General features: G+C 38.6%; 1 long non-coding RNA gene across 1 annotated transcript; it reads right to left on the reverse strand.

The window, feature by feature from the left end:
• Positions 1-4,649: 4,649 nt before the first annotated feature.
• Positions 4,650-21,776, reverse strand: LOC125754520 (uncharacterized). The gene is made up of 3 exons (XR_007409008.1): positions 21,644-21,776; positions 17,531-17,598; positions 4,650-4,914 (listed from the first exon to the last, which is right to left on the reverse strand). It is a non-coding gene; the product is annotated as an uncharacterized LOC125754520 (long non-coding RNA).
• Positions 21,777-21,830: the final 54 nt, after the last annotated feature.

Here is a 21,830-nt window from a genome sequence, read left to right on the forward strand (position 1 = left end):
ACAGGCTGCAAGAACAACAGGATATCAGAGCTTTCAGTTAATGCAAGGAATCATTTAAACAAGAGGTTGAAGCTGTAGGGCAGTTTGCTGATCACACAATAAGACATTCTGGAGGGCATTTTGAAGGTCACAGTGAAAGGATTTGGGAGTTGAGGAAGGGGTGAGCAGGGCATCATTCAGCTTGTACCCTATGTCCTATTTGCACAGAATATAATGTAAATAGTACTCCCTGAGTTTTGCATCCAAAGGGCCCTGGAGATAATAACTTGAGCAATATGAGGGTGAGCATTTGGGGAAAGCTTAGCCCAAATAGAGATAAACAGGTAAACAGAGGTGTGAGACATAATAAAACTAGTTCTTGTGGTCCCTTCCCCCCCCCCAAAGATTTTATTTATTTATGTATTCATTCATTCATTTGAGAGAAAGCTAGAGAGAGCATGAGCCAGTTGGGGCCAGGGAGAGGGAGAGGGAGAAGCAGATTCCCTGCTGAGCAGGGAGCTGGTGGAGGGGCTCGATCCCAGGACTCTGAGATCATGACCTGAGCCAAAAGCAGATGCTTTACCGACTGAGCCACCGGGGCGCCCCCTATGTCTTGTAGTCTCTTAAAGAGGAGGTGGGGTTTTGATTCTAACATGATGTTTTCAGTATCTTTGTTGCTAATGCAGCCTTGGCAAGGGTTCATAATGGCTTTCTCAAGAGGTACTAAATCCTGATATTCTTACTTTCCAGCTATTTCTTAAGTTAATCCTCTTCTCTCTCTCTCCCCACTTGTCACTGACTTAGCTGGGGATTTTTTCTTTTCTCTGGATTTTTGCAGAAACCAACATCATTACTAGCCCTGTGCCACCTGTTGAGTCCTTTATTTTGCCACTATGTCAATGTACATGGCATTTTCTACCCACGCCATCCTTCTACACCTCTGCATGCCTTTGGACTCGCTCCTTTCTGCACTGTCTTTGCTCTCCTTGTTTGCCAGATAACAAAAAAAATTTGCATTTTGAGACCCACTTTGAGTACCATTCTTTCATGCTTTTACTGACCACCTCCACTGCAGTCTTACAAATATTGTTGTCCCTGGCTTCTGACTCTGCTACCTTGCAGAACTGATTTATATTTCTCTCCCCAGTTATGCTATAAACTCCTTGGGGCTGAGAGTTATTTCTTACACATATTTCTATCCATAGTGCTTCATACATAGTAAGGTCTCACTAAGAGATCATTGAATGGGTGGTACGGTTCATCAAATAGCTCATCCATCTAGCGTGTTTTACACCACAGGGTATCTCTCAATATTTTTCCTTTTCCTGCTACATTAACATCAAAGGATGGTGGTCCCCTGATTTCCTGTCCTGTTCAATCACAAAGCCTTTACCCCCTAGCTTTTCAAAAAGATGCTATCAAGTCTTTTGCTCCCTCATTTATGTCATCATTCTTTCTTTTCAACTGCCTTTTTCCTCTCTGCTGTGAAATATATTCAGGTTTTAATTACTCATCCATGATATCACCACCTTGACTCTGCTGCTCCTTGTAAATATTTTATTGTTTGTCAGATCTTCCTACTAATGTGAGTTGCAAAAGCATCTCTTTATTTTATTTTTTTGCTTCCTCAGCAGCAGCTAACAATCAAGACTGGATATACAGAGAAACACTCAAAAACAAAAAATGCAACTCTTAAGGAAGAAAGGAAATATTTTCCTAATACTCCATAATTTGGCAAGGCTAATGTGCAAAGGAGAAGCCAAATTTTAGAAATAACTACTTGTTTTGGCCCATTTAACATTATAGATAAAGGCCATCTTTCTCAGGCTGTGACTTGTAGGTGATGTCTTTGTTCCTCCAGGCACATACATAAAGTCCAGAAGGATGGAGAGTTCTGATCTTTGAATGATAGCACTTTGCAAACCTGATGAAAGGTATATAGTCCCAAGGAAAATGCACATTGTCTTTTTTTTTTTTTTTTTTGCTTTAGCGTCAGGGGTTCACGGATCTTCTGAAACCCAACCACAGACCCAGTTTTGAAGTTCCAGTTTAAAATAGCAGTTATTAGAGATTGTTTCAAGGTTTCCTTTTTGCTCTTTATTTTCTAACTTTCCTAGAATGAAAATGGATTGTGTTAAAAATATATGTTTTCTAAAAACCACCCCATGCTATAGGTATACTTAAAAGATCTTGAAAAATAAATTCATTATACAGTGAACCCATCAAAGACTGACAGGTTTTGAGTTAGAAATGCTTGGCAAATGAGGCACTCAATTTTCTCATCTGTAAAATGGAGTAATTAATATTAATCAGTTGTTATGTTGTATAGATTAATACTCGCAAAATCCTAATAAATGTGATTTTTCTAAGCTCCCTCTGGGTAGTCTGTTATTTAGGTTGTACTTTTCTTCTCTGGATTGAAACAGATACAATGCCACAGCTGCTTCTTCAGCTATTCTGTTATTTTGTGTGTGTGTGAAAGAACACCTGCTTAGAATGTACCTAAGGAGTTATTTCTTTGTTTTTTGATAATTAAAGCACTGCTATGGTGATGGCTGACATCTGGATTCACTTTTAAAGACTTCACTGTGTTTTTCTGGCTCCTGGGAGATTCATGAACTATAATGCATTAGATGGAAATGTGGTGATGTGCTTCATTTTGCAACAGCAATTTTACTCTTGCTTTGTTATTTCCCTACTGCAATGAGTGAGAGCTGCCACTCTGTTACTGCTGCTAAGAGATTAAGGGAACAGAGTTGAGCTCTAGAAATTTAATATGCCATATAATGCCTGATTTATTTTGATTCCGGCTTTGACTTGAATTGATAAACTCACTTGGGACAGCTCTGCAGAATCAACATCCAGGGATTACATATATATATATGGTATGACATAATTTCTTTTGAGGGGAGCATGAAAATCTACTTCTCTTACTTATTTCCAACAGCAACAGAGAAACTAAAACTTGGCAGAAATATTCTAATATTACAATTTCCTCAAAAGTTATATTCCTCAATCTCCACTCATTTATAGCTCCTTAAATTTTTCTAAGATTTGCTTCCGAGAACTATGTGCTTTTGTTTAAGGCGATTATAACTTACATCATTACTGCCTCTACCTTGACAGTCTTCTTGGGATCTCACTCACAGGTATTAATACCAATGGAGACCTGTGGATCAGTCAGGGCTCACGGTTGTAAAGGACGTAAGCTAATTCTGGCTGAATGAGCAGAAAAGAAGCTTAAGAGGAGATGGAAAGACTCAGAGAGTTGCCGGGAGGCTGGAGGGACAGGTATGGAACTCAGCTTCCAGGAACAATGCTCACAACCGCGCTGTGGAACTGGCACAATAAGGAGGTCACAATACTACTAGCTACTGCCCCACAAACACTAAAAGCAACTGCTGCCAATTCCACTGCCCACTAAGGCCACTTCTGTACGAGGAATTTAACCTTGCAAGCACTTCCACCTCCAAAGGTCAGATGCCTTTGCCAGCAAATTGCTTTCCAAGCAGAATCTTTCCTTCCTTGAGCTATGAACTTCCAGTCAAAGTCTTATGCAGGTGTGCTGAATGTTGAAGGCCAGGTCATATGTCTGCGCCCTAGCTGTGAGAGTCTGGAAATCTCGTTTTCAGAGCTTACCTTGGGGAAGCAGCACTGACATTAAGATTGGGAATTCCCTAAATGTAGCGAGTATATTCAAAACAACCTGGGCAGCCAAAAAATCTGAAAATGTTTTTTGCAGGAGAGAATTCATATTTTGAGAATATCTGCTAAGGGCCAGGTGCTTTAAATAGATTACATTGTTTAACCTTCAGCAAAACAGATGTTTTAATCCTGTTTTAATGATGGGGACACTGAGGCTCAGAGAAATTGTTACTAGCTCCAGATCATTTTGTTGGTAAAATGGAGAATATAGATTCATGTCTAGACTTTTTACCTTCAGAATTTTTCTTGTCTTACGACATACCTCTAATTTCCACTTCTCAACTGCTAATTCATATATAAACATAAGTGGACCAAGTAGTGGAGCAGAAAGGGGGACTAGAAATAATAGCTCTAGGAGCAAGCAACAAGAGATGCATTAGTTGCAAGAAAACTTAAAGACAATAATAAAACAGACTACTTCCTCTGCCTGTGTCTCTGCCTCTCTCTCTCTCTCCCTCCCTCTCTGTCTCTCATGAATAAATAAATAAAATCTTAAAAAAAAAAAAAAAAAGGGCAGCCCGGGTGGCTCAGTGGTTTAGCACCTCCTTTAGCCCAGGGCCTGATCCTGGAGACCCGGGATGGAGTCCCAGGACGGCTCCCTGTATGGAGCCTACTTCTCCCTCTGCCTATGTCTCTGCCTCTCTCTCTCTCTCTCTCTCTGTGTCTCTCATGAATAAATAAATAAAATCTTTAAAAAAAAGACTAAAAGTAGGTCTACCTTATTATTATTATTATTACCATTAACATGTAACAGCAAGTCCAAAGAATGTCAACAATAAAATACTCCTTTTTGCTGAGGTGAACTGTTCCCTACATCTTGGTACACCAGTATATAAGAAGCCCTCTACTTAATTTCCAAGGTTTTAAAAAAGAAGGTTGTTAATAAATTGTCATTGAAGTGCCTTAAACAGTTATATCTTCCTACAACAGACCGTAAAGAAAAAAAATAGACCATTTAGCACATGATATGCCTGGGTACCTTTTAATATTATTTCTAAAAAAAAAATGAGTTCTAATTTTCATCTTAGAAGCACATCTCTCCTCACCACCACCCGCCCACAAAAGAAATACATCTCTCCCAAGTTTAGCAGTGCAAGCAGAGGCTCTTTTACCTTCTAGTAGCACCAGAAGCTCTGATAATGAGGCAGAAACTCCTTGGAGGGTCCCTTTGGTAGCAGATGCTGTTTTGGCAAGGTGGTCTCGGTGAAAAGGAAGAAAGAAGGAGATGCACTACAGTGGAAGAGGAAGAAGGATCTCTTTAGGTTGGCATGAGAAAGACACTGTTTAAATGAATCACAGGCACAGAGAATTTGAGATCTTAAAGAATTACTTTTACCCCATCACCAAGTTTTATAAATTCTGTCTCCTAAATATCTCTCAAGTAAGTTCTCTCTTCACCTTGGCCTATTCAGGTGCTAATACTATTTGATCTAGACTACTGCAGCATTCTGCTAGCTGCTCTTCCTGCCTGTCATTAGGCTCAGCTAATTCCAATCTATTATCCAAATAACTGTCAGAGTGATCCATGTAAGCATGAGTGAGATCATAGAATTTCCTTGCTTGAAAACCTTACAATAACTTTTCTGTCCTTCAGCAGATGCCATGCAAACTCCTTTGCATGGCTCAGAATTTTTTTTAAGATATCATCCTTCCCTACTTGTTTGGCCTCATCCCTTGTCGTCTTTTAACTCAAACACTGTAGTGTAGCTAATCCGAGCTACCTGCACTCTAAATGCTCTCTTAAGGCCTCTCTGCTTTGGCATGTGTTGTTCATTCAGCAGCCTATCTCCTCTTATTTGTTGACCTCCGGTAAGTCTTCTGTCTTTTCCTGATTCATACTGCATTAAGCACTTCATACTCTTTGCTCCATTCCACGATAGTGTAGGTTTATTTTCATATTAGAATGTAAGTTACAGAAAAATAATTGCATTCTGGTCTGGCTTCTCCTACCATACATTTTTTTTTTAAGCAGTGGCTATGCCTTTTATCTTTGCCACCCCAGTGGTCAGTGAAGCTTTTGGTATACATATTATATACTCAATAAAATAAAATAAAACATACATGCCAGGTTCTACTCAGTATAGAAGCTGTCAGGGTGGTGGCAGTCTAGTAGCAAGGGCAAGTCAAACTAAAAACACAAGGCATAAGATATGCCATTACTGAGGTTTATTATTATTATTTGAATATTTTATTTATTTATTTATGAGAGAAACACAGAGAGAGGCAGAGCCACAGGCAGAGGGAGAAGCAGGCTCCGTGAGGGAACCTGATATGGGACTCAATCCCAGGATCCCAGGATCACACCCTGAGCCAAAGGCAGACGCAGAACCACTGAGCCACCCAGGTGTCCTGCTACTGAGGTTTAAATGAAAATCTCTGATTACTTTAAGGAGAGAACTCTCAGCTCTGGTTTTAGGGTGAGGTGGGGGTACAAAATTGACAAGGATCAAGGGAAAAGATGGCATTTGAGGTGGACTCTGACAAGAGGAACTTTGATACTTGGAGATGCAGCAAGTATGAGGAATAGGTTAGGTTACATACTGATATAATAAAGCAGAGGGTGTAACACAAGATCATAGAGTAGTCCCACTGAGCATGTAAGAGAATGTAAGAAAAAATCTGGAGAATCATTTAGGCTTTAAGTGCTGGCTAAGGAGTCAGTATTTAATTTAGAAAGCAACCGTAGTGTAATTAAAAGCAGTAATTAGCAGAAGAAAACTATTAGAGCAACCATAATAGCCTGAGCGAGGAGTTACAAGGTCATCTTTGACAGGTAGTATAGTATAGACAGGCAGACAGACTTGGGTCACTTATTGGTGGTATGATCTTGAACATGTTATTCAAATTTACAAACCCCAAATTTCCTCATTTATTTCAAAGGCTGTTGTGATTAAATTTATGTGAAGAGATTAGCACAGTGCTTGGCATGTACCAAGTGCTTGAATTAATCAGTGATAATTCGGCAGCAACTGATAAAAATTCAATTCAAATCAGCCTAAGCAAATAAGGGAAATTATTAAAAGGTTACTGACAAGATCAATGGAACAGAATAGAGAGCTCAGAAATAGAACCACACATAGATAATCAAATGATCTCTGACAAAGGAGCAAAGGCATTACAATGGAGTAAAGATAGTCTTTTCAATAAATGGTGCTGGAACAAGTGTACATCCATATGCAAAAAAAAAAAGTCTAGAGTCTAGACATAGATTTTACACCCTACACAAAAATTAACTCAAAATGTAGAATAGACCTAAATGTAAAATACAAAACTAAAAAAATCCTAGAAGATAACATACGAGAAAATCCAGGTGGCCTTGGGTTTGGTGATGACTTTGTAGATACAACATCTGAAGCACAATCCACGAAAGATGATTGATAAGTGGGACATCATAAATATTAAAAATTTCTGCTTTGTGAAAAACACTGTTAAGAGAATGAAAAGACAATCCATAGCCTGAGAGAAAATCTTTGCAAAATACATATCTGGTAAAGGACTGGTATCTGCAGTATATATAGAACTCTTAAAACCCAGCAATGAGAAAACAGTTTAATTTAAAAAGGGCAAAAGATTTGAGCAGACCCCTCACCAGAAGATACAGAGACAGCAAATAAACGTATGAGAAGATATTCAACATCATATGTCATTAGAAAATTACAAAATAAAACAATGAGATATCACTACACATCTATTATAATAGCTGAAAGCCAAAAACACTGACAACACCAAGTGCTGGTGAGGATGTGGAACAGCAAGAACTCTCATTCATTGTTGGTGGGAATGCAAAATGGTACAGTCACTTTGGAAGACATTTTGGCAGTTTCTTACCAAACTGAACATACTCTTACCATATGATCCAGCAATTACACTTCTTGGTGTTTACGTAAATGACCTGAAAACTTTTTTTTTTAAGATTTTTTTTATTTATTTATTTATTTATTTATTTATTTATTTATTTGACACAGAGATAGAGCACAAGCAAGGGGAGCAGCAGAGAGAGAGGGAGAAGCAGGCTCCCCACTGAGCTGGGAGCCCAATGTGGGGCTCAATTCCAGGACTCTGGGATCATGACCTGAGCTAAAGGCAGAAACCAAACAGACTGAGCCATCCAGGCACTCCAGACCTGAAAATTTGTGTTCACACATAAAAACCAGCACACAAGTGTTTACAGTAGCCTTACTTAAGATCATCACAACTTGGAAGCAACCAAGATATCCTTCAATGGGTGAATGGATAAACACAGTGTAGATACAATAGATACATGGATACAATAGAATGTGATTCAGCAGTAAAAAGAAATGAGCTATTATGTGGTGAAAAGTCATGAAGGAAACTCAAGAGCATATTGGTAAATGAAAGAGGCCAATCTGAAAAGCCTATTTACTATATGATTTCAACTATATGATGTTCTGAAAAGGGCAAAACTTGAGACCATAAAAAGATCAGAGATTGCTAGGGGTTCAGTGGAGGGGAAGGGGAAGGTGAGAGATGGATAAGTGGAGCACAGGAAATATTTAAGGTAGGGTAACCATTCAGTAGGATACTGTAATGGTCAGTATATGGCATTGTGCAGTCAGCAAGCTCCATAAAATGTAAAACATAAAAAGTAAGTCCTAATGTAAACAAGCTATAAACTTTAGTTAATTACAATATAATAATATTGGCTCATCAATTGTTAACAAAAGTATCACACTAATGGAAGATGTTAATATCAGAGAAACTAACAGGGTACCTTGGTGGCTCAGTCCCTTAAGCATTTACCTTTGGTTCAGGTTGGGGAGATAGAGGGAATATGGGAACTCTTTGTACTGTCCATTCAGTTTTTCTGTAAACCTGAAAATGCTCTAAAAATAAAGTTATAAATTTAAAAATTCACTAAGCAGTATATATGAAATTCATGCACTTTAATACAAAATGAAAGTGGTGCTTTAAAAAAAATGCTACTGAGATAATTCCCAGAAACAAAGACAGCTCAGAGCTTTTGGGACTAAACCTGGGAATTTGATTCTCTTTTGTTTTTATTCTCTGATAAGCAGATTTTCTTCACATGTCAGGAATAATGACATTCCCCACTTCCTCCACCCAAAAATGTCTAGACTGATATCTGAGGTTGGTGACAGTGTGGGGAATCTGGGACACTAAGTCAACTGGGCAGTCATATTGAAGCCTTGAACAATGGTGACCTGTAACATGGTAGCAAACAATGGGCATTACTGTTGCCTATTGTAAGAGGATGACAAAGGAAGGAGCCTAATGAAATTTTTAAAAAACTGAACTTATTTTCAAATTGTAGATTTGTGTGCCTTTATTCCAGAAAGATATTTTTACTGGGTATAGGATTCTAGGTTGACAGTTCCTTTTCTTCAGCACTTGAAAAACATTGTTATTTCCTTCTGACTCCCATGTTTCTGATGAGAAATTTGCTATCATTTCCCATTATTTTTCTCCTATAGATAAGATGTGTTGATATAAAATGAACAAACCTTTTAGAATCTCTAGAAGTAAGAGAATTTTATTCAAGCCCAAGTTAGGACAGCTGCAGGGGATACACAAACTTTCCAAAGAAAAGAGTGCTCCTGCAAAGGAACATTTGGTGTAGGGTTATATACATCTTTTTACATTGAAAAGTTACAAATTGGGACGCCTGGGTGGCTCAGCGGTTAAGCACCTGCCTTCAGCCCAGGGCGTGATCCTGGAGTTGCGGGATTGAGTCCCACATTGAGCTCCCTGCTGAAGCCTGCTTCTGCCTCTGCCTGTGTCTCTGCCTCACTGTGTGTGTCTCTAATGAATAGATAAATAAAATCTTTTTTTAAAAAGTTACAAATTATTAGACAAAGGACACTTCAGAAAGTTGCAGACCTTAAGTTTCTAGTATATGTAGGGATGTATGACTTAGACAAGAATCAGGAAGTTTCTTTCTTTTTCTTATCTTTTGTGTTCAGAATACTCCTTTTTGGTTATGTAAACAAATCAGATGTACAGTGTGTGCTTGGGGCAGAAACAGACCCCATGCTTTGAGGTGTGGGTAACCAGCTGTGGAGTTTACCTGAGAACGGAATCTCATTACCCTTGGCACACTGAGGATACTTAAGGTCCTGAGCTTGCATACTGACTCTTGACCCTATTGTTCTCCAGATATAGCTTTTCTGCTCCCCGTCCTTGAGTTAATAGCCTCTTATACATCATATGGCATGATTGTAAAGTATTGTGTGGGACAATTCTTTTACTCTTTGATGTAAAAATGTTTTTCTCTGTTTCCCAAACTTAATCATTCCTATAGCTAAACAAGTAGATTCATGATGATTATTATCTACTAGCTCTCTTAATAATAGCTGGATGAGACAAAGCCTCAGGGTCTGAGTGTTCTCAATCCCCCCCACCTCCAGATTGAAATTCAGTTTCTTCATATCATCATCTCCAACTATCTTGGCTCCATGGCACTGAAATTTTGTTGGGTCAATTTGACCTTGGTTAATGTTAAAGGAGCCTAGGCGTAGGGCCCACAAACATTAGAAGTTGAAAATTTCCTTTATCAGGTATCAGTTCTTTTTCAATGCTGTCAAGATTTTTCCTTTGTCTTCAATTTCCACAAGTTTAACTATGATGTATATTGGCATAAATTCCTTTTGCTTTATCCTGTTTCAGGTTCATTTCAGATTCTTGAGTCTATAGGTTCTGGCTCTTGCTAAATTTGGGAAATTTTTAGCCTTTATTTCATTAACTACTTTTAAAACTCTGCTTTCTCTTCTCCTCCCAAACTCTAATGACATGAATGTTAGATCTTTTGTGAAAGTCTCACAATCCCCCATGGCTCTGTTTATCTTTTTCAGTCTATTTTCTCTTTGTTGTTCAGATTGGGTAACTTCTATTACTCTATACTCAGGTTCACTGACTCTTTCCTCTATTTCCTACACTGATTTTGAGCCCATCCTCTATGGCTTTTACGTAGGTTTGTTGTTTGTTTGTTTGTTTGTTTTTTGTCTTTAGTTTTCTTTTTTTTTATTTTTATTTTTTTATTTATTTATGATAGTCACAGAGAGAGAGAGAGAGAGAGAGGCAGAAACATAGGCAGAGGGAGAAGCAGGCTCCATGCACCGGGAGCCCGACATGGGATTCGATCCCGGGTCTCCAGGATCGCGCCCTGGGCCAAAGGCAGGCGCCAAACTGCTGCGCCACCCAGGGATCCCTGTCTTTAGTTTTCTATTGCATTGTTGAGACTTTCTTTGTTGAGGCTTTCTATTTTAAATTTTTTTTTTCAAATGTGTTTATAATTGCTTGGTGAAGCATTTTTATCATTGCTGCTTTAAAATCTTTACCAGAGAATTCTAACACCTCTGATATTTCACTGTTGGTATCCATTATTTGTCTTTTTAAATTCAGTTTCATATTTACCTCATTCTTGGCATGACAGGTAGTTTTCAAAAGAAACCTGGAATTTTTCATATTATATGATTCTGTATCCTTTTTAAATTTTTAAATTTTTTTATTTTTTGTATTTTTTTATTGGAGTTCGATTTGTCAACATATAGTATAACACCCAGTGCTCATTCTGTATATTATTTAAACTTTTGGTTTTAAACTTTGTCCAATACGACTATAGCAGGGGAGAAGGTTATTACCTTGCTACTGCCGTGTAGTGATAGAAATCCAGATTCCCTGCTTGGCCTGCTTTGATAATGGATAGGAGGAAGAGCTTCTCATTACTACTGGGTATAAACAGATGTTCTAGCTCTCCACATGGCCTATAATGACACTGTGGGCCCATTGTTGAGACCATTATTGCTGGGCAATGGTGAAAGTCCTGACTCTCCCTATCCACTGACAATGTAGGGGAAGGAGAAGGCTTACTACTGGTGATGGAGATAAAAGTCCAGGCTCTCTACTTGGGCTTCTCTGACACTATGCAAGCAGGGGTGTCGAGGCACCTCATTCAACCTGAGGGTAGAAGTCTAGGCTCCCCACTCAGCCTTTGCTTCTTGGGTGGCCCACAGTTTTTTTCTGTGATACTTTGCTGGAGTAGAGCAATTATTTTTCTCAAAGTTTTAAGCCTTGCCAGGCCTCCCCTTCCCTCCTGCTTTGTTTGGCAACAGCAGCCTTTTCTTGAAACAGTTGTTTGTGCCTATAGGAGTTTCTAAGTTGCTGGATTCTTTAACTTTAATTCTGTAATATATAAGGCAAAAAGAAAACCCAATATATTTACCATCTTGTTATTCCTTGACTCCCAAGGTCCCTAGCTTGTCGTCATCGTCGTTTTCGTCTTCTTCTTCTTCTTTTCTTTTTACCTTTCAGAGTCATTTTATATTTTATAGATAATGGCTTAGCTAACTCTACTTCACTTTTTATTTTATACCCCTTGTGCTTAAGTTCAAAGATCTCTGAATCCTAATACACCTAGAGTAGAGTCTGAGTATAGCTGTCTTAAAATATGTCCACAAGACTTTAAGCTGTATTACAAAGCTGTAATCATAAAGACAGTATGGTACTGGCACAAAAACAGACACATAGATCAATGGAACAGAATGAAGAACCCAGAAATGGACCCTAAACTCTATAGTCAACTAATATTTGGCAAAGCAGGAAAGAATATTCAATGGAAAAAAGTCTCTTCAACAAATAGTGTTAGGAAAATTGGACAGCCACATGCAAAAGAATGAAACTGGATCACTTTCTTACACCATATAAAAAAATAAACTCAAAAATGGATGAAAGACCCAAATGTGAAGCAGGAATCCATCAATATACTAGAGAAGAATTGATGCAGCAACCCTTTTGACCTTGGCTGCAGCAACTTCTTACTAGGTACATCTCCAAAGGCAAGGGAAACAAAAGCAAAAATGAACTACTAGGACTTCATCAAGATAAAAAGCTTTTGCACAGCAAAGGAAATAGTCCATAAAACTAAAAGGCAACCTATAGAATGGGAGGAGATATTTGCAAATATCTTATCAGATAAAGGGCTAGTACCTAAAATCTATAAAGAACTTATCAAACTCAACACCCAGGGCGCCTGGATAGCTCAGAGGGTTAAGCGTCTGACTTTGGCTCAGATCATGAAGCCCCTGTGTTTGGTTCCCTGCTCAGCAGGGAGTCTGCTTCTTCTTCTCCCTCTGCCCCTCCTCCCAATCATACTCTCTCTCTTTTTCTCAAATAAACAAATAAAATCTTTAAAAACAAAAACAAAAAACCCCTCAGTACCCAAAAAGTAAAAAATCCAGTTGAGAAACGGGCAGAAGATATGAACATTTTTCAAAGAAGACATACAAATGGCCAACAGACACATGAAAATTGCTCAAAATCACTCAGCATCAGGGAAATACACATCAAAACCACAATGAGATACCACCTCACACAGTCAGAATGGCTAAAATTAACCACTCAGGAAACAAGAGATGTTGGTGAGGATGCAGGGAAAGGGGAACCCTCTTACACTGTTGGTGGGAATGCAAGCTCATGCAGTCATTCTGGAAAACAGTATGGAGGTTCCTCAAAAAGGTAAAAATAGAACTATCCTTCAACTGAGCAATTGCACTACTAGTATTTACACCATAATGATTTGAACCCCAATGGACCCCAATGTTTAGAGCAGCTATGTCCACAATAGCCAAAATGTGGAAAGAGCCCAGATGTCCATCGATAGATGAGTGGATAAAGATGTGTACATATATATAATGGAATATTAGTCAGCCATTAAAAAAAATCTTGCCATTTGCAATGAAATGGATGGAACTAGAGGGTATTATGCTAAACGAAATAAGTCACTCAGAGAAAGACAAATACTATATGATTTAACTCATAAGTGGAATTTAAGAGACAAAACAGATGAACATAGAGGAAGGGAAGGGAAAATAAAATAAGATGCAAACTTAGAGGGAAGCAAACCATAAGAGAATCCTAAATCTAAGAAACAAACTGAGGACTGCTGGAGGAGGGTGGGTAGGAGATGGGATAACTAAGTGATGGGCATTAAGGAAAGCACTTGAATGTAATGGGCACTGGGGGTTACATGCAACTGATGAATCACTAGATTCTATATCTGAAACTAATAATACAGTATATGTTAACTAAATTGAATTTAAAAAACAAAATAAAATAAAATACGTCCACAAGAGCATTGACATTCCTTCAGAAGTAAAGCCTAATTCTCCTTCCCTTAATTGTGGGCTAGACTTAGTGAGTAGTTTTTAACTAGTCTCCCTCCTCTCCAGCTCTATGCAACCACTAATCTACTTCTGTGCTATATAGATGTGCCGTTTCCAGATACTTCATTTAAACGGACTCATACATTATTTGGTCTTTTATAACTAGCATTTACCACTTAGCATAATGTTTTCAAGGTTAATCAATATTGTAGCATGTATTAGCACTTCATTCCTTTTTATCACTGAATAATATTTCATTGTATGGATATATCACAGGTTATTTATTCATTCATCAGTTAATGGACATTTTGGTGTTTCCCCTTCTTGGCTGTTATGAATAATGATACTGTGAATATTTGTAAACAAGTTGCTAAGTGGATATGTTTTCATGAGTATATACCTAGGAGTGAAATTTCTGGGCCACATGGCAAATCTATGTTTACCATTTGGAAGAACTGTAAACTGTTTTCTCAAACACCTTCACTGTTTCTATCAGCATTGCATGACATTCCAACTTGTCCACATGACTACCAACCCTAGTTATTATCTGTATTCTTTATCATAGCCATCCTGGTGGGTATAAGGTGGTAACTCTTGGGCTTTTGATCTGCATTTCCCTCTTGGCTAATTATGTTGAGTATTTTTCATGTCCTGATTTTCCATTTCTATATCTTCTATGAAATATCTATTTGGATCCTTTGCCCATTTAAAAATTATTTTTTTAAAAAAAATTTATTTGAGAGAGAGAAAGGGAGGGAGGGAGAGAGGAAGAGAGAGAAAGAGAGAGAGAGGGAGAGAGAGAGAACAAGTGGGGAGGGTAGAGGAGGGAGTAGCAGACTCCTCACTGAGTAGGGAGCCCAATGCAAGGCCTGATCTCAGGACCCTAATCAGGCCCTGATCCTCATGACCTGAGCTGAAGGCCGATGCTTAAACAACTGAGCAACCCAGGTGCCCTGTTATTTGTCTTTTTATTGGTAAGTGGTAAGTATTCTTTGCATATTCTCTATATTTTAGATGCAAAATACAAATTCCTTATGAGGTTCATGATTTCCAAATATTTTCTCACATTCTGTAGGTTGCTTTTCACTTTCTCCTGGTGCCTTTTGAGCCACCAAGAGTTTTTTATTTAGATGAAGTACAACTTATCTATTTTTTTCTTTTGACTCTTGTACTTCTGGTGTCATATCTAAGAAGGCTTTGGCTGATGAAAGGTCATGATTTACTCATATTTTTTTCCTAAGACTTTTATAATCTCAGTGCATACATTTAGGTCTGTGACCCATTTTGGGCTAGTTTTTATGTATGGTGTAAGAAAAGGCTCCAGCTTTATTCTCTTGCATGTGGCTGTCCAGTTACCCTAGCACCACTTGTTAAAAGACTTCTTTCTTCATTGAATTTTCTTGGGACCCTTGTTGAAAATCAATTAACTATAAATTTAAGGTTTACTTCTAGACTCTCAATTCTATTCCATTGGTCCATGTATCTCTCCTTATGCCAATACAACACTTTTTCTTTTTTTTAAGTTTTATTTATTCATTAAGAGACACAGAGGGAGGGATCCCTGGTTTAGCGCCTGCCTTTGGCCCAGGGCGCGATCCTGGAGATCCGGGATCGAATCCCACGTCAGGCTCCCGGTGCATGGAGCCTGCTTCTCCCTCTGCCTGTGTCTCTGCCTCTCTCTCTCTCTCTCTCACTGTGTGCCTATCATAAATAAATAAAAAAATTTTTAAAAAAAATTAAAAAAAAAAAAAAGAGACACAGAGGGAGAGAGGCAGAGACATAGGCAGAGGGAGAAGCAGGCTCCATAAAGGAAGTCCGATGTAGAACTCGATCCCGGGACTCCAGGATCACGCGCTGGGCAGAAGGCAGGCGCTCAATCGCTGAGCCACCCAGGTGTCCCAGTACAACACTGTCTTGATTATTGTACCTTTGTAGTAAGTTTTGAAAGGGGGGGGGGATCCCTGGGTGGCGCAGCGGTTTGGCGCCTGCCTTTGGCCCAGGGCGCGATCCTGGAGACCCGGGATCGAATCCCACGTCGGGCTCCCGGTGCATGGAGCCTGCTTCTCCCTCTGCCTATGTCTCTGCCTCTCTCTCTCTCTCTCTCTCTGTGACTATGATAAACAAATAAAAATTTAAAAAAAAAAAAAAAGAAAGAAAGGGGGGAATTATGAGCCTTCCAACTTTGATTTTTTTTTTTTCAAGCCTGTTTGGCTATTCTTGGTCCCTTGCATTTCCATATGCATTTTAGGATCAGCTTGTACATGTATGCAAAAAAGTACAGGTGGGATTTTGATAGGGATTACACTAAATCTGTAAACCAACTTTGAGAGAATTGCCATCTTAATAATATTTTCTGATCTACAAACATGAAATGTCTTTCTATTTATTTAGGTTTTCTTTAATTTCTTTCAACATGTTTTGTAGTTTTCGGGATACAAGTTCGTCATCTCCTTTGCTAAATTTATTCCTAAGTATTTTTCTTTTTGATGCTATTGTAGATGGAATTTTCTTGATTTCACTTTTAGATTGGTTATTGCTAGTGTACAGAAATACAACTGATTGTTGAATATTGTTCTGGTATCCTACAACCTTGTTGAACTTGTTCATTATTTCTAATAGTTTTTAGTAGATTTATTAAAATTTTCTATAAATAAAATCATGTCATCCGCATGGTTTTACTCCTTCCTTTCCAATCTGGATGTTTTTTATTTCTTTTTCTTGCCTAACTGTCTGGCTAGAACTTCCAGTACAGTGTTGATTGGAATGGCAAGAGTAAACACTCTTATCCTCTTCCTGTTCTTATAGAGCTAACATTCAGTCTTTTACCACTAATGATATGAGCTTTTCATAGATGTCCTCTATTAGGTTGAAAAAGTCCCTTTCCCTTCTATTTGATAGTTTGTCGAGTTGTTGTTGTTGTTTTAATCATGAGAGGGCACAGGATTTTGTCAAATGCCTTTTCTGTGTGTATTAAGATGATCATGGGGGACACCTGGGTGGCTCAGCGGTTCAGCATCTATCTGCCTTTGGATCAGGGCATGATCCCAGGTCCAGGGTTTGAGTCCCGTGTCGGGCTTCCCACCAGGAGCCTGCTTCTCCCTCTGCCTGTGTCTCTGCTTCTCTCTTTGTGTCTCTCATAAATAAATAAATAAATAAATAAATAAATAAATAAATAAATAAATAAAATCTTAAAAACAACAAAAAAAGACGATCATGGCATTTTTGCTTTTTATTCTTTGGTATGGTATATAATGTTAATTGATTTTCAGATGTTAAATCAACCTTGCAATCCTGGGACAAATCCTTTTTTTTTTTTTTTGGTGTATTTTGTATGTTGCTCAATTTGGCTTGCTAGTATTTTGTTGAGGATTTATTAAGTTTTTAATTGATATTTCCTAACTTTTTAATAGCGGGTAAAGTATAATATATGTAAGAAGAGTTAGCTAAATCATTGCATTTGAGGGTTCATTGAGTGTTAAAGATAATCCATAAGGTCTTGATATGTTGTGATTGGATTTTGCTGAAGCAATGGATTTTGCTGAAGCATGTACTTAAATCATATGCTACAAGGGCAGTGGAAAGAGTGTCACTTAGCTAGCAAAATTAGCCAAAAAATAAGCTTTCAAATCCCCACATGCCTTTATTCTGTAATCTTGTTTTATTAGGCATTTTGGGTGGGGGCAAAATTATACACTAGAGTTGCATACCTCATCTGAAGCCTGCTCCTTTCAGTGTCCAATTCTGGTACAGAAGCTTATGAAAATACGCAACACACCTGTCCAAAGCCAAGAAAAACGGAAAAGAATTAAAACATAATTGGAATCTTTCAAAGAATATCAAATGGGATCCAATCCAAATTCAACGAAAAAATTTTAGGGGCACCCAGGTGGCTCAGTGAAGTGTCTGCCTTCACCTAGGTCATGATCCTGGAATCCCAGGATCAAGGCCCACATCAGGCTCCTGATTAGTGAGGAGTCTGGTTCTCTCTCCCTCTGCCCCTCTCCCTGCTCCTTCTCTCTCTCGCTCACTCCCTCTCTTTCCCAAATAAAGAAAATCTTTAAAATTAAAAAAAATACTAAAAAAAGAAAAAACTTTAAAAATCTTGCTTTCTTCACTCCTTTTCCATTCAGTCTCCCATAGGAACCCATATATAAGGTCTCCTTCCCACCTCCCCCACCCCCATTCTCTGCCATTCTGTACCCATTCATTTTATCTTTTAGGGGAGAAATTGCACATTTGTGGCCCATAGGCCAAATCTGGTCTATGCCTGCATTTAATTTAATAAAACATTTTTTTTTTCAACATTAATATTTTATTTTATTTTATTTTTTTATTTTTTATTTTTTTTTTTTGCAATTTTTTTTTATTGGTGTTCAATTTACTAACATACAGAATAACACCCAGTGCCCGTCACCCATTCACTCCCACCCCCCACCCTTCTCCCCTTCTACCACCCCTAGTTCGTTTCCCAGAGTTAGCAGTCTTTACGTTCTGTCTCCCTTTCTGATATTTCCCACACATTTCTTCTCCCTTCCCTTATTTTCCCTTTCACTATTATTTATATTCCCCAAATGAATGAGAACATATAATGTTTGTCCTTCTCCGACTGACTTACTTCACTCAGCATAATACCCTCCAGAATAAAACATTTTAAAATAAATTTAATTAGTTGGCAAGATTTATAAATTAGGAAATGACACATAAAAATCTATGTATATGATTTCCTTTGAAAAATTTGAATTTGGGGGAAAAAAAAAAAGAAAAATTTGATTTTGTCAAAACCTATTCGACATTTTACCACTGGATGGCAGTGAATAGTGACTGTCCCCTTGGAACATGGTATGTCCTCTAATTTGCTGTAGTCTTTACCACTCCCTATTGTATTACACATGGCCAAATTTACTATTTATGATACAGGCTTAACCTCTGTAGATATTGGGATTTATGACCTTTTAATGCTATCCTTTCCAATGTATGTTAATTACATTCTCTCAGATTCATTCCAATTTTGCAAATTTTTCTTATATTGAATAGTGTAACAAAAGCTCTGAAAGCCCCATAGGATCTTTTGAGCATTGTCTACTGTCTGGAGATAAGCTGTGGCCTTTTGGGCCCTTTAAGTATATTAAAATTCCTGTGGACACGTCCATCTGAAAAAAAGGAGGGGTAAACTCAAACAACTAGTTACACTAACTGCATATATGCAAGACCTTTTTCAGGGAGAAAAGCCCACCTCAGAGAGTGAATAAAGGGGAAAAGTGCTGGGCAGTCTGTGCCTGTCGTTGTTAGAAAAGTAGTGATTTACAATATTGATCTTCCTGGAAAGGAGAAGAGGGGATGGAGAAAGAAAACAGGTATTACAGTAATATCAATAGGACCTATGAAAAGCAATTACAATGTCAATGACTTAACATAAATGGCATGTATACCTCAACTGATGAGATAAGAGCTATCATTTTCTCTGGAAGTGGCTACTAAAGGCTCATGTAAATCCTTGACTGTGGGGGAAAAAATTGTACTTACTTCAGTGTTTCTTTACTCTGACCTTCAAATCTTTATTTGTATTTCTTAAAGACCTCAATTATCTTAAAATGACTGGGACAACTTTGTAGTATTTAATATTTAACACAATTAACCTTCTTTATAAAACACAAGAACTCGCCATCCTCTTCAATAGTGACTGACTCAAAAGGTCAACCTAAAAACAAGACTATAAAAATCAAAAGTTACATTTGGAATATATGTATATGGGTTTTTGGATTGTATTTCAGTAATCCTCTACCTAACAAGAAAATGTAACGATATATATGTGATTCACAAAATAGAGTGAAGGTTGGTTTCCTAAACGTGATTACATATTCATCATTATATACTTGGCCTGTTTCTTTTTAACTAGTAATTGTTAAAAAGCAGATCTACTTAGTAATAATTAATTTTTGATTGCTTACACTATTATGATGTCAGATGGAACCTAATAATTTGGACCACTGTAGGTTAGTATATTACACCTAGATGAATTCACTAAATATATATAATAAAATTATATTTTATCATTTTTTTCAGTTGTGTTCTTACTTCAAGACTGTCTGGGATTTTTTTAAAAATTATTTATTTGAGAGAGAGAGCGCACACAAGTGGCAGAAGGAGAGGGATAAGCAGACTCCCTGAATGCAATACGGGGCTTGATCCCAGGACCCCAGACCATGACCTGAGCTGAAGTCAGACACTTAACAAACTGAGCCACCCAGGCAAGCACCGCCCCCCCCCCGCCCCCCGCAAGACTATTTTAAAATTTTTGATATGTGGAGCAAAGAAAACAGTGTGTATACTTCAATACATACATATATAGACTCAGAACAATTAATAATACGAAGTGCCCAGTTTGTCAACACAAAATGAATAGTCTTTTAGAATTTCTCAAAGAAATGAAGAGTTTTGTTCCATCCCAAATTAGGACAGCTGTCCAGGCGCACAATCTTCATAAAGAAGAGAGGGCTCTAGGGTCGCATGGGTGGCTCAGCAATTGAACGTCTGCCTATAGCTCAGGGTGTGATCCCAGGATCCCGGGATCAAGTCCGGCATCGGGCTCCCTATAGAGAACCTACTTCTGCCTCTGTCTATGTCCCTGCCTCTCTCTGTGTCTCTCATGAATAAATAAAGTCTTAAAAAAAAAAACAAAAAAGGAGAAGAGAGGGCTCTAAGGAAGGAACATTTGGTGTAGGATTGTATACACTGTTTACATAAAAAGCTACAAATCACTAGATAAAAGACGTTTCTGAAAGTTACAGACTTTATCTTAAGCTTTTAGTACACATAGGGGCTGCATGATCTTAATGTTATGGGAACCAGGGACATGTTGTTTTTGTTTTTTTTTTAAACTCCTTTATGTATGAAATGCTGCTCGATTGATTGATTGATTGATTGATTGATTTTTTAAGTGAAGCAGATGTACAAGGGGTGCTCAGGACAGAAACAGAGCCCAAGCTTTGAGGTTTTTGCTGACTCTGGCAAATGTTAGATGTAACATTTCCCCGGGGAGCCCATGAGCAGGCCCACAAACATTAAAAGTTGAAAGTTCCCTTTAAGTTATCAAGTTCAATTCCTGATCTATAGTAAGGCATCGTCAGTACATGGCGGCCATAGCTATTATAATTCTCACCGCTATTGTCTCCTATAAGGCTTCTTAGGGTGCCTCGCCTCACAAACAGCTGCATATATGGAGGAGCCGTCCTCCTCCCATCTTTGGCATACACTTGGCCAAATCTTACTCCTACACACCTGGCCACAGACGGTTGTTGGACGTCTCATCACTTTCCTACTGTGCAAAGTGGTTTTTGGAAGCTCTAAAATAGCAGATCCCGGGCAGCCCGGGTGGCTCAGCGGTTTAGCGCCCCCTTCAGCCCAGGGTGTGACCCTGGAGACCAGGGATCGAGTCCCACGTCGGGCTCCCTGCGTGGAGCCTGCTTCTCCCGCTGCCTGTGTCTCTGCCTCTCTCTCTCTCTGTCTCTCATGAACAAATAAATAAAACCTTAAAAAATAAGATAAAAAAGAAATAAACTAGCAAATCCCGTTGGCTGCAAACACAGCAGGAAATAAACGCCTTTGGCCCACTTTAGCTGTCCCAGTCCATGCGTCCTGTTCCCCCACCTCCAACCAAAGGTGCGTTAGATAGATTTCGTATCTAACCATCAATTCCCATGAACCTAGAAATCTTGTCTATCTACAATGAAAACTCAAGCTTGTGAGAAAAGGGAGATTCTCTTTCTTTGGGGCTCCAAGAACTATATATTAAAAAAAAAAAAAAAAACAACACACCTCACCTGAAAGGTGAGCCTACAGAGACGGGGGCACAGTTTACTGAAAACCCTACCCAGCGACTGGACCCACTCCAGCTGCGGCCCCTCCTTCGGAGCCCGGAGCTCGCTCCCTCTTCCTTGGCTCTGCTCCCGCCCTGCCCCAGGCTGCCGTTCGAACTTCCCGCGCAGCAGAACCTACCAATCAGGAACG

The sequence above is a fragment of the Canis lupus genome, chromosome 37 (genome assembly GCF_003254725.2).
Source record: "Canis lupus dingo isolate Sandy chromosome 37, ASM325472v2, whole genome shotgun sequence".
Classification (NCBI taxonomy): domain Eukaryota; kingdom Metazoa; phylum Chordata; class Mammalia; order Carnivora; family Canidae; genus Canis; species Canis lupus.